This window comes from Tachysurus vachellii, chromosome 15 (genome assembly GCF_030014155.1).
Source record: "Tachysurus vachellii isolate PV-2020 chromosome 15, HZAU_Pvac_v1, whole genome shotgun sequence".
Classification (NCBI taxonomy): Eukaryota; Metazoa; Chordata; class Actinopteri; order Siluriformes; family Bagridae; genus Tachysurus; species Tachysurus vachellii.
In genome coordinates this window covers 16,822,817-16,834,650 of record NC_083474.1, presented here as the reverse complement: position 1 = coordinate 16,834,650, position 11,834 = coordinate 16,822,817, and the positions used below count along the sequence as shown (strand labels likewise).

Below are 11,834 nucleotides of genomic sequence, written 5' to 3'. Positions count from 1 at the left end.
ACATGACTTTTGGCATACTGCAGTCGACTCTTCTTATTCTTTGGGGACAGCAAGGGGGTGCGCCTGGGAGTTCTGGCATGGAGGCCTTCATTACGCAGGGTGCGCCGTATTGTCTGAGCAGAAACTTCAGTACCCACATCTGACAAATCTTTTCTCAGTTCCTCAGCAGTCACACGGGGACTTTTCTCCACTCTACGCTTCAGGTAGCGCACAGCAGTCGAAGTCAGCATCTTCTTTCTGCCACGACCAGGTAGCGTTTCAACAGTGCCCTTTGCCTTGAATTTGCGAATGATGCTTCCTATGGTGTCTCTTGGTATGTTTAACATCTTTGCAATCTTCTTATAGCCATTGCCCTTCCTGTGAAGAGTAATCACCTGTTCTCTTGTCTTCCTGGACCATTCTCTTGACCTCACCATGTTTGTAACCACACCAGTAAATGTCTAGAAGGAGCTGAGTATCACAGTCATTTTAAAGCTGCCTAATTGGTGCTTATTAGGCTTTATTGCTGCTCCCTGATATCCACAGGTGTTTTCAATACCTGATTGAAAACACTTCATTGAACCTCTGTTCTTCAGAGTGGTAGTCTTTAAGGGGTTGAATAATTATGTCAATGAAGAATTCACAAAAGAAACATTTACTACTGTATTACAAAACTAATTGATGTCATTTTAGTTGCATATGGTTCTTTAAGAAGTCCTTGTAGGATTTCATTCTGAATACAATTACAAATGTACACTAAATTCCCTAAAACCATTTACAGCATTGGGGGTTGAATAATTTTGAACACAACTGTACATGCAGAGATCATGACAAAATTAAGTCGTGATCACGACAAAGCAACTTTTGTTGTGTCGGGCTAACACATACACATCCTAAATGTGGCCTGCCTGGACTACTTAAAAATTTCTGCTGCTCTGCCATGTTGTGCACAATAATTCATTTTTTAAAAGCTACTGACATGAATTAATGTCTTAATTGTAGTTTATTTTAATCGAGGCACACAACTAAATCAAACATGTAAAGCAAACATTTTAGAAGATTTGATGATTTCTTTAAAAATATATATATTATTTAAGTCAACAAAAGTATTGGGAGCATCTCAATCAGCTATCTAGGTCAGGTGTCAGGGCACTAAGGGCGTGGGAGACATCAGGGAGTGGGTCATATTAAGCCCTGTTACACATACATGCAATGGAACATTCGCTCCCTAAAAATCCCAACCTGCACCACAAAAACCAGAGCACTGATTTTCACTTTGCTCCCTTACTAGAAATGATGTCATATTTTCTGAAGCTCATTCATTCATTCATTCATCTTCTACCGCTTATCCGAACTACCTCGGGTCACGGGGAGCCTGTGCCTACCTCAGGCGTCATCGGGCATCAAGGCAGGATACACCCTGGACGGAGTGCCAACCCATCGCAAGACACACACACTCTCATTCACTCACGCAATCACACACTAGGGACAATTTTCCAGAGATGCCGATCAACCTATCATGCATGTCTTTGGACCGGGGGAGGAAACCGGAGTACCCGGAGGAAACCCCCGAGGCACGGGGAGAACATTCAAACTCCACACACACAAGGTGGAGGCGGGAATCGAACCCCGACCCTGGAGGTGTGAGGCGAACGTGCTAACCACTAAGCCACCGTGCCCCCTTTTCTGAAGCTATTCTCTTGAAAAAACGGTGGACAAACTCAAGCCAATTTTTTATTTTAAACTTATTTTTATTTTAATTTGATGCTTAATATATGTTTATATATATATATATATGTTTATATATATATATATATATATATATATATATATATATATATATATATATATATATATATATATATATATATATATATATATATAATAATATAATGAGTATAATTATTATGGGTTGTGTCTCTTTCAGTTCCCTAGTTCCCTAGGTGGTGATTATCATTTACACAAGTTTAGGCACTGCTAAGGAACCTTTGTGCTATAACTAGCATTTTTTACATTTCTGAGGTAGAAATCATGACTTAAATTTTGTTTATATCAATAAACATGGACAATATTCTGATTTGATTATAATTGTTTTGGTGCCTATAATGTTATACAGTACCCTAATTTAGGTATTGATTTTAATTGGTATTTTTTGTTTGTTTCATTTGAATATTAGATTATTATTAATTCCACCTTGAATTACTCTAGTAAGTTGTAGTTTTTGTTGAATTTTATTATTTCTGAATTAAATTTCTTTTTTTCAGCATTTTTCCAGAATTCGTACAACTGAGCGAGGATCAACCCCAAACCCTGCATAGAGTGGCTCAGCGAACGTTGTGTGGACTTTATGGAGGAGGATCATCTTGTCAGAGACACTGTAGAAGGACAGAGTTCCTCCACTGTGGTTCACGTACACACCAATAGTTTTCGAATTGAACTGATGAACATTGACTTCGATTTGGTTATGTTTGAAATAGTATTGCTGGTTAGAGCGGGATAATCTCCAGGATTTAGCATTATACCCAAATCTACACTCATTACTGCCCCCTTTACGCATGATGCTTTTGTATGAAACTGCCACAGACCAAATATTTCCACTGCAATCAACTTCCCAGTAGCAATGACCATAAAGACCCTCTTTACATAAGACATTTGCAAAGAAGTCAAATCTCTCAGGATGATCTGGATATTGTTGGGCTGGTGGAATATTGGCCACTTTTTTCTCTCCTTCAGACACATGAAGACTGTTGTTGATGGTGTTTGGATCCACATGAAGATCACAGAAATCTGATTAAAGATACCCAAATGCAAACACACAGAGTTACCCATGATACTTGCTCTTTAATACCATTCTTTTAATATTATACAAAAGCCATGGAGGGTAGTAGGAAAAATAATGAAAGTATATTCTTTAGTAAATGTTTTTTCCATCTTCAGAGAATGTGGTCTTCTGAAATACTTTACTGGCTCCATATCTGGACATTGATCCAGCAGCTGATGACCCCTGATCTACAGGGTGCCTGAAAAGTCAGGAACCAATGGAATAGAAATGCATAGATAAGGGAACCATAAGGGAGTTACAAAGGATCTAGTTTCTGTGAAGGTTGAAGGAAAACATCTCCCTCTGCAGGTCAGAGCCTTTTTGACATACTAGAAGCCAGTCAGCTCCTCTGCAAAATACGGTTTTGATATGCTAAGTACTTTACTTTACCGTACATGGCTTTTGTTTTGTTATGATAAGTATAGTTATGTCAGTGCTACTGTGTTATAACTAATGTTTATATTTCAAAAATACATACATTGCAAAAAGTCCTCTCTGGTCACTGGCTCTGAAGGCTCCACAACATAAATGTGCATAACTAAAAAAACACAGTAAAAAAAAAAACATGCACTTACAGTGGACACTTAAGCCACACTTACAAATGTACAGACTACATACAGATATATACATATAGAAGAAAAATTCTGAGAGAAGTTCAAACATCATCTGTTTATACAAAGAAGGCCAGTCAATTTGCCAGAACAGCAAAACTTGTAAAAAAAACATGAAGGGGTTCTAAATGCGATCAGGAGATGGACAGTCATAGTGATCAAAACTACCAATAGACCGAGCTAGTATAAATACTATATACAATACAATACCTAGAGCACCAACTACTCAAAGATAGGCTTACTGTTCTTAATTTACAATTAACAAATAAAGTAACAAATATTCCCATTTGTTACTTGACAGGTAAGTCTAAATCTATTTATTCGACATGCAGTCAAAAAATCATAAAGCATCACAAGCTGTGGTTTTGTACGTGACGAATAAAATTCTAATTCAAATTTGAAACTGGATCACAAGCATGGATCCAAAGGGAGAGTAATGTGGCCACAATCATACATCAGCCACAAGAATAAGAAAGCAAGAGTGCAAGTTGCAAAAGGCAACAGCTTCTGGAGAAATACTATTTTTTGAACATGAGAGCAGAGCGTTTGGAGAAAGTTAGGGGTAGAATTTCAATCAAACTGCACTAAGGGTGCTATAAAGCACAAATGGGGCTGAGGCTGTTTTTTATACGGTGGTGTTTGTGAGCTTGAGTTCATTGATGGCATAATGATCTCAAAAATTGTCTCAGAAGCCTTCACCTAAACTATGGGATGCAATGAAGAAGAAATCGTTGATTGTTGGTTTTGTTATTGAAACTTCTACCACATCTTTTACTGAAAGTGCTTGATTCCATGCTGTCAAGAACATATACAGTATCATAAATCAAATGTAATTTAAATGCTTTCCATTTTAAAATTAAGCTCCTGAAATATGTTTCAAACCTTGTTTTGATATCCTTGCTACTTCCTGTTCACAAACATCCTCAAGGTGTTTTTTGACCCCAGAAATGGAGAGGATTCCAGAAGTATCACGGCTCACACAGGTTATTGTAGGCAAGTCTTTAAACATGGGCCTGCCACAGACAGATGTGTATTTCTATAGAAAAAAGAGATGCTATTAGAGATGCAGAACTAGGACCAGAGTCCGTTTGTTTAGCCGAAAACTGACGTGAGTTACCCTGATGAAAGTGACGTGATCATTTGTTGATAAAATCTGTTGTATTTCTGGAATTCTTGCCCTCAGATCATTGAGCTCATGATCCAGATGCTGACGAAGTGCTTCAGCTCGTGTCAGTTCGGCCTTCTCTTGAAGCTCTGATCAGTTTGTTCACTGCTGAGCATCCGATCTTCATGGAGTCAATTAGCTCAGTGAAAATCCTCTCATTGTCTTCTTCTGCTGCCTGAGCAAAACACTGACAGAACAGAAACAAAGTGGTAAAAAGTCCCTTCGGGTCAGAGACACTGTAGAAGGACAGAGTTCCTGCACTGTGGTTCTCGTTCACACCAAAAGTTTTCAAATTAAACTGATGAAGACTGACTTTGATATGGTTATGTCTGAAATAGTATCGCTGGTTAGAGTGGGATAAGCATGGATTTAGCATTATACCCAAATCTACTGCCTCCTTTATGCATGATGTTTTGTATGAAACTGCCACGGACCAACCACTGCAGTGCTTATATTAGCAATATTACTAGGCATGTGCATCAAGAGCAGAAGAGCTTAACGGGTTAAGGTTAAGGGAAAAGGCCAGATGCTGTTGAGCCCTTGAGCAAGACCCTTGACCCTCTCTGCTCCAGTGCTGTCATGTCATGGCTGACTTTGCACTCTGACTTCAACGCCCTAACATGCTTAAATATGTACACAGTTACAGTGCAATCATTTTTTGTGTGGGAAGCCATGTGTCTTGAGGTGATCATCTTTCTAGACGGTTTAGTCATGATCTCCTTCCAACTTTTCTCTGACACCAGCCGTCTACCTTTAGATTACTATAGAATTCTACTGACAGAATAATAAAAAGCTGGAGCGTGTAGTAGTGTGACTGCAATCTTAACTCACTTTGACAGACGTCACAGCCTTACTGAGCTCTCTTAGGCCTTGTTCTCTTTGAGCAATCATCCGAAGACATTCTATCTTCTTCTTTTCCAACGCATCCTGAAAAAGTCAGCCTACATTCAATTACAAAGATTATATAAAATGCATCCATTCTTCTATATTATCCATACTCTGATGCACCCATTTCAGTCCTTGACAGATATAATATAGTAACAGCAAAGCAGTCCAGAACAGTACAGAAGTGCTTTGTTAACATGAAAAACAGATTTCTGTGCCAGTGTACTCATCTAAAGAGTCTAAAGATACCAAGAAGCTCACAAACATTCGACTCATTTCATCACTGAAGTTCATTCCACCACTTTACAGCCAGTACAAAGCTGTTTATGCTTTCAGGTAGAACAAAACAAAAAGTTTAAAATTTCAGGGTTTTCTAATGGCCATTTCGTAGGAAGTCAATACATGGAATGCACTGAATAGACTGAAGGCATGTTAGGATGCTCCATTCTTTTAAGGCTCTATTAAGGCAAGGGACATTTATAATGTTTATTTATAACAATCTTAATATCTGTATCCTTATCTGCCTCTTAATATCACAATCTTAATATTATGATGTATTTAAGTTAAAATATCTGAGGATTAAAATGTGTATGGATTCTAGTTACACAGATTTTTCAAATAGCATTTACCTGATATTTGATCCTTTCAGTTTCCACAGATGATGATTTGTGGCCTTTATGACTCTCAACCATGCACAGGTAACAGATACACTGTTGGTCGTCACAACAGTAAATATCCAGCAGCTTGCCATGTTGCAAGCAGATGTTCTTCTGCAACTGTGCAGACGCTGGGACTAATTTGTGCTTCATGAACACAGGTGATTCGTAGTGAGGCTGGAGATGAAGCTCACAGTAGGAGGCTAAACACTGCAAACAAAACTTGTCAGCTGTATTTTTTTCACCAGTGCAGACGTCACATCTTATGAACTCTGTGGTGTTCTGATTAGAAGCGGTGGCCTGATCCGAAGTGTTCATTTTCTCTATCACTTCAGCTAAAAGTGTGTTCTTCTTCAGGGCAGGCCTTGGAGAAAACGTCTCCCTGCACTGAGGGCAGCTATAGACAGCATTCTCATCCAACTTAGACCAGAAATTATTAATACAGCTCATGCAGTAACTGTGTCCACAAGGAATAGTCACCGGTTCCTTCAAGATGTCCAGACACACAGAGCAGCTAAACTGAACTTCGTAACAGGATTTTTCAGCTTCAGCCATTTTTCTTATTAAGCTGAGGCCTGATGAATATGATCAGTTATCTAGGGATGATACAGAGAGATAAAAAAAAACCCTGAAAGAAACAGAAGCTCTATTGAAACATTGATTCCAAATGGACAACATGGTAATGTATTTCTTTGTGTGAAATTAAATTTGGTCACTCATCCAAGCTGCATCAAAACAGTCACATTTCTTTGTACTGTAAATAGATTCTTTTGTGGAATTTTACTTCTCAAAGTATGAAGTTATTCTAGTCTCTAAATACGAAATAAATGTATTACAATAAAATCACTTCACATTAAATTACATAAAATTACTGTAAATTAAATTTTTGTGTTGTTTTCTACTCAGTTTGGTTTTGACAGGTCCCACCCCACCTTCCCCTGATCATATGACTACCTTAAATTTAATTAATTTTTGAGGGGGAAGTCGTGGCCTAACCTAATGGTTAGAGAGTTTGACTCTTAACCCAAAGGTTGTGGGTTCGAGTCTCGGGCCAGCCACGACTTGAGCAAGACACCGAGCGGCAACTGTTCCCCAGGCGCCCACCCGGCTGTATGTTCACGGCTGTGTGTACTGTATGTTCACTGCTGTGTGTACTGTGTGTTCACTGCTATGTGTACTGTATGTTCACTGCTGTGTGTACTGTGTGTTCACGGCTGTGTGTACTGTGTGTTCACGGCTGTGTGTACTGTATGTTCACTGCTGTGTGTACTGTATGTTCACGGCTGTGTGTACTGTATGTTCACTGCTGTGTGTACTGTGTGTTCACTGCTGTGTGTACTGTATGTTCACGGCTGTGTGTACTGTATGTTCACGGCTGTGTGTACTGTATGTTCACTGCTGTGTGTGTGCACTTTGGATGGGTTAAACACAGAGAACGAATTCTGAGTATGGGTCACCATACTTAGCCGTATGTCACGTCACTTTCACTTAAAAAGGAACATTCATTCATTCATTCATCTTCTACCGCTTATCCGAACTACCTCGGGTCACGGGGAGCCTGTGCCTATCTCAGGCGTCATAGGGCATCAAGGCAGGATACACCCTGGACGGAGTGCCAACCCATCGCAGGGCACACACACACTCTCATTCACTCACGCAATCACACACTAGGGACAATTTTCCAGAGATGCCAATCAACCTACCATACATGTCTTTGGACCGGGGGAGGAAACCGGAGTACCCGGAGGAAACCCCCGAGGCACGGGGAGAACATGCAAACTCCACACACACAAGGTGGAGGCGGGAATCGAACCCCGACCCTGGAGGTGTGAGGCGAACGTGCTAACCACTAAGCCACCGTGCCCCCCTTAAAAAGGAACATTTTTTATTTAAATAAATCCATAGTGTAAAAACATTTGTGTAATTAACACAGCCGTATAGATTTTGTTAGATTTGTTGGGTTAGATTTAAGGAACTCTATCTCTAATGCGAGATAAAACTATGTTTGTGTGTGTGTGTGTGTGTGTGTGTGTGTGAGTGACTTTCCTTATTATTTAATATACAAATGTTATAATTAGTCATATTTATGTTTAATAACCATAACAAGTCTTACCTTCTTGAGACACGAAGAAAGGGAGAAAATGAAAACGTTTCTGTTGGGCGTGTCTCTTGGCTGCGTTTACACCCAGTCGTGAAAGAGAGAAAACAAAACTACATACAATTTTGGTCATAATCCAGTTTTAAGGGGATAAAATTCTCACTAAAATGAAGGAATTCCCTTATAGAATTATTTTTGTTTATTAAATAGTATTATTATATTTATTATATATTTTTTATATTTATTACAAACTAAACCTTTTCTGAGACATGAACGGCACAGTTTCGTTTTTCCAGAAGTATCAACTTCCGTGTTGAGTTAGTGATAAGCGGATAGTCTTTAGTATAGAACAGAAGGTTAGCTTCATATTCACACAGACGGGAATTTACGGTCAATAGAAACTGCAGTCAATAGTTGCATTTAGTCTGATTAAATTAAACTATTTATTCAAGTCGATTAAGTCCTGTTTGGGAATGAATAGATAATTTCCTAGTCCCTGTAAACACTGTGCTAAATTGTAAGGGACCGTTGATTAAGTTCAGCAAAAAATAATTAATAATAATAATAATAATAATAATAATAATAATAATTGTTCATTCATTCATCTTCTACCGCTTATCCGAACTACCTCGGGTCACGGGGAGCCTGTGCCTATCTCAGGCATCATTGGGCATCAAGGCAGGATACACCCTGGACGGAGTGCCAACCCATCGCAGGGCACACACACACACACTCATTCACTCACGCAATCACACACTAGGGACAATTTTCCAGAGATGCCAATTAACCTACCATGCATGTCTTTGGACCGGGGGAGGAAACCGGAGTACCCGGAGGAAACCCCCGAGGCACGGGGAGAACATGCAAACTCCACACACACAAGGCGGAGGCGGGAATCGAACCCCGACCCTGGAGGTGTGAGGCGAATGTGCTAACCACTAAGGCACCGTGCCCCCCTAATAATAATTCATTCATTCATTCATTTTCTACCGATTATCCGAACTACCTCGGGTCACGGGGAGCCTGTGCCTATCTCAGGCGTCATCGGGCATCAAGGCAGGATACACCCTGGACAGAGTGCCAAGCCATCGCAGGGCACACACACTCTCATTCACTCACGCAATCACACACTAGGGACAATTTTCCAGAGATGCCAATCAACCTACCATGCATGTCTTTGGACCGGGGGAGGAAACCGGAGTACCCGGAGGAAACCCCCGAGGCACGGGGAGAACATGCAAACTCCACACACACAAGGTGGAGGTGGGAATCGAACCCCGACCCTGGAGGTGTGAGGCGAATGTGCTAACCACTAAGCAACCGTGCCCCCCAATAATAATAATAATAATAATAATAATAATAATAATAATAATTATTATTATTATTATTATTATTATTTATTGTTGTTATTGTTGTTATTATTATTATTTATTGTTGTTGTTATTATTTTTTATTGTTAGTAGTAGTAGTAGTATATATATATATTTTTTTTATCGTTTGTCATACACCCTTGCCCAAAGGGAGTGACATGATCTCCTTTATACAGCTGAGGTAATGGTTAAAGGTCTTGCTCAAGGACACAGTCATGGCAGTGGAGAGATTTTAATCCCCAACCATTGGAGCAACAGTCCAATATCTCAAAGTTCAACCACTGAACTTCCACTTTCCTTTGAGGACAACTTACTACAACTACAACTTCTAACTTTGTAATTTATTCTTTTCTTTTTTGTGACCGTTTATGAAATGTTCAAATGCTCAGAATCTCTGATGCAACTGAAGGAGGAAATAAATGATATTATATTTATCTTTTTCTGTATTGAGTATACGATATAATGACATTACCGTACAACTGATTTACAATCAACTCTGTTGTTAATATACACAAAAGATGTGTGTTACAAATCTATATTTAGGAATATAATCCAGCTATTAAAATGTACATTTACATAGTAGTTTTCAATACTAGGCCTATTTTCTATTTATTGGATACACTGAGCTTTTTATTTTGAACCCTCTACCAACAGACCATCAACAAGATACACTTGTGTGAGTTGAGATGATTTACAGGCTATTTGTTTTAGAGTTATTAAGGTTTCTGTTAAACCAATTCAATTTAAAAAGCTAGTCAAGTTGTGATTATGCTCTCGGAAATAAAGACAGAAAGCAACTTTTCCTTGAAACTGGGGTGATGCCATCAGGAGTAAACTTTTCTGTTTTGTTTTATGTATTAGGTGGCACTAATGGCACTAAATGGCACTAATGTACCACTTTACTTTAAAAGCTACAACATGTGCACGTTTCCAGTCCCACCCAGCAACAAGGAAAATTACAGCTTGGAATATTTATTTCTCATAGTACACAAGTACACAGTAGGTGCTAAGAAGCAAGGATATGGAACAGCATGCTGTGTCTTCAGCATAAGAAGACACAGCATGCATTTCATATCTAACTGTTACTCATCAGCTTCTATTTGTAACCAGGGTACAAGTGCAACTATTACTATATTATTTTATTTACTATATTTCCAAAAACATTTTATTAGCCATGGTGTCTTATATCTGTCCTCATACTTCAGATGCTGTACAGATTAATGTGACTTTTAGTGTCAGGGCTCTCAAGTGTCAGGTATTGAGAGTGACAGTCACTCATTTCGGTCTTTTGTCATGGTCTCCCTCCACACATTGTATTTGTCACACAGAATAACTTATTATTTATCATATATTTAATATGCCGCAGCACCCAAAATGTATCTGTCTGCACCACTGTCTCTATGGAACCGGGCAGGAATCAAGCATGTCTCTCCTGGAGTTGTTAGTCGAGCCTGACACTTATCAGCCAATCAAAAAAATAGGCTACAAAATAGCCAATCAGAAAATAGCACTATTGTATCAGGGTAAGATTTAAAGCAACAACCAATGAAAAAAAAGCAAATCCTGGAAATGTTTAGCATCATCCTCGTTCACCCACAGAGAAAACCACTGGAGCTGCGAGCATCATTTTGAGCACAGAGTAAGTCATGATCTTCTGTTGTAATGTTACAACAAATTCACAACTTGTTTGACACAAACAGTGACATTATGAATACTGTTAGAGAATGTTTCTCACATAATCAGCATCAGTTCCCTTTCGAGGGAACTCGACGCAGTGTCAGGGCTGACGCTATGGGAATGCTTCTGTGAGGAAGTTGTGTCTGAAATTTTGGCAGATTTGGCAGATTTTCGGCCAAGCGGAAGTGGATCTGTTTGCCTCCAAGGAGTCGACCCACTGTCCGCTGTGGTTTTCCCTCTCTTATCCGGCCCCTTTGGGCCTGGATGCATTGGTATGGACGTGGCAGAGGCCCCATCTGTACGCCTTCCCCCCGGTAGCTCTGCTCCTGCAAGTCCTAGCCAGAGTGCACCACCACCAATTCAACCTTCTCCTAGTTGCCCCTCTTTGGCCCTCTCGAGTTTGGTTCACGGACCTAGTCTCCCTCCTGAACGACACTCCATGGGAGTTTCCCATCAGGAAGGACATCCTCTCTCAGGCGCAGGGGGCAATCCTACATCCCCGCCCCGAAATGTGGAAGCTTTGGGTCTGGCCCCTGATGGGCACCAGTTCCTAGAGGCAGGCCTCTCATCTG

The 11,834-nt window shown here is 39.7% G+C and overlaps 1 pseudogene; it reads right to left on the bottom strand.

Moving 5' to 3' along the window:
* Positions 1-1,918: 1,918 nt before the first annotated feature.
* On the bottom strand, positions 1,919-8,516 carry LOC132857621 (E3 ubiquitin/ISG15 ligase TRIM25-like; annotated as a pseudogene).
* Between the last annotated feature and the right edge of the window lie 3,318 nt (positions 8,517-11,834).